The sequence below is a fragment of the Nyctereutes procyonoides genome, unplaced genomic scaffold, assembly GCF_905146905.1.
Source record: "Nyctereutes procyonoides isolate TBG_1078 unplaced genomic scaffold, NYPRO_anot_genome, whole genome shotgun sequence".
Taxonomy (NCBI): domain Eukaryota; kingdom Metazoa; phylum Chordata; class Mammalia; order Carnivora; family Canidae; genus Nyctereutes; species Nyctereutes procyonoides.
Genome location: NW_026575145.1, coordinates 13,482,187 through 13,484,196, shown reverse-complemented (window position 1 = coordinate 13,484,196; position 2,010 = coordinate 13,482,187).

Sequence of the window (2,010 nt, the reverse complement as noted above, 5' to 3'; positions counted from 1 at the left end):
CCGGGGAGCCTGAGAGGCATGCGGGCAAGATCCCATTACCAAGTCAAGGGAGGACGCCAACTAGGAATTTGGTGATTTCTGTTCATGTGGTTGACACTGAATAACTGACATTCCTTTAGAAGGCTGGGCAGGACACCCCTGTCGATAACCAAAACATTATGTAAAATGCAAGCAGCACGCTCCCCTTCTCCCTTCTCTGGACTCCACTCATTCCTACTTTTCTGTGTGCCATCTCCTCTGCAGGGAGGAGATGACCACCAAAGACCACAAATCCTGAGGAGCGGCAAGTCCCAAGTCAAATCCTGGGTGCTACTCCATTACCCTGTCACCTCAGACAAGCCACCTAACTGTTCTGAGAACACTTCCTCCTGTGCAGAGAAGAGCCGTGTCACAGTGGCTGGAAAGAATAAACAAGTGAGAGCACGTAGCGCAGGCCTGGCACATAGGTATTCTTGGAGTCCAGGGAGTCATTTTACCCATTGTTCTACGTTAAGTCTCTTTAACCTCTCACCCCAGCCTTGCAAACGTAAAGGACACAGGTGCTGGTCAGCGCAGCCTCTCCAAGGGCCTAACCTAGCAACATGGAGAAACAGCAACGTATTAAAAAATCACATTCAGATGGGAGCCGAGTGGGTCTGAGTAGATTGGTTCTTTAATATAAACTAGCATGTATGACCCAACAGAGTTCAACTATAACCAGCCTCATTTTGAGAAAAACTATTTCTCTCTACTCTGTTTTGACAAGTCTCTAACCACCTGGCTAACTAGTGGTATTCGTTTCATGTCAGAGGGTTCAAGACTGGAGCCAGGTCAATCTTGTCTTATGTTTATTTAAAATTAACTTTACTAAGAACATCCTTTCGGCTAGTCCTTATAGTTAATCAAATATAAAAGTACCTGACATGTCCAAAGTCCTATTTTATACAAACTGCTGACCCAGCATGGCATTTCCCATCATTGCTTTCTAAAACACAGGAAATTTCGGGACTGAATGGCCAAAAGAAATTAGGATGACCCAGCCTCGAAAGAACCCGAGTTATTTAAAGAAAAAAACCAAAATCATGTCTGAATGGATAGTTCATGATTCAGACAGCCCAGCATTTAATTGGTATTAACTACTCTACTGAAGATCTTCTTAATGCACTTAGGTAAGACTTTTTATTTCCATGAAATTGGATCTTTGGTTCAAAATTGAATCTCCTGCCGAGGACTCTGCACTATAAAGGTGACGTAACACTGAGGTGGGCTCTTAACATTTCATTGCCAGGAATATAAAGGAAATTGATCAGATTATTTGCCAAATAATGTTTCTTTAGCAGGGCTAAGTCCTCCCCTAAGTGGGCTGTCAAAGAGACGACCAAAAAGCAGACACTGTTACAGTTTTATTTTCCAGGTTCAATCTTCTAGGGCTCAGATTCAACCATGAGAAACATCAGTGCATTAAAAAATTGATTTGGTATTTGGTTTATTAGTTTATAGGACCTTTGTCTAAAAAGGAAGAAGCAAGGCCTAAGAGGTCAGATCTTCCGGCAAGTCCAAATATTGACTCAAGTGAAAGAAGCAAGACACATGACTGGAATGACATGCTATTCCTTCAGAATCTTGTCACTCGCATCCTCATGACATTAGCAATCATGGGAAAAAGCTATAATTTTATGGAATACAGAAGTCCTAGCGAACAACATTCTTTCCTTCTCTCTTGCTGAAAGTTTTTCAAAACTGTTCCAAAGGAGGAATGTACCCTGTCTTGTCTCCAGTTATTCTTTTGTTACTCCTATAGCCCCACGCTACTCATGGGCAGAATTTTTCTTTGTTCAGCTTTCAGATTCATAGTGGTCAGAGACCTATTCCAATAGGTAAATAGATACAGAATGACACGGTGACCAAAGCATTCTAAAACTCTTAGCCTCAATCTGTAAGTCGATGAGAGAAAGACGTGTATAAAAAAATTCTAGCTTGCCCTTTTTGCTAAAGATGCAGGAAATGAATCAAACCATGAAAACGCCAAGG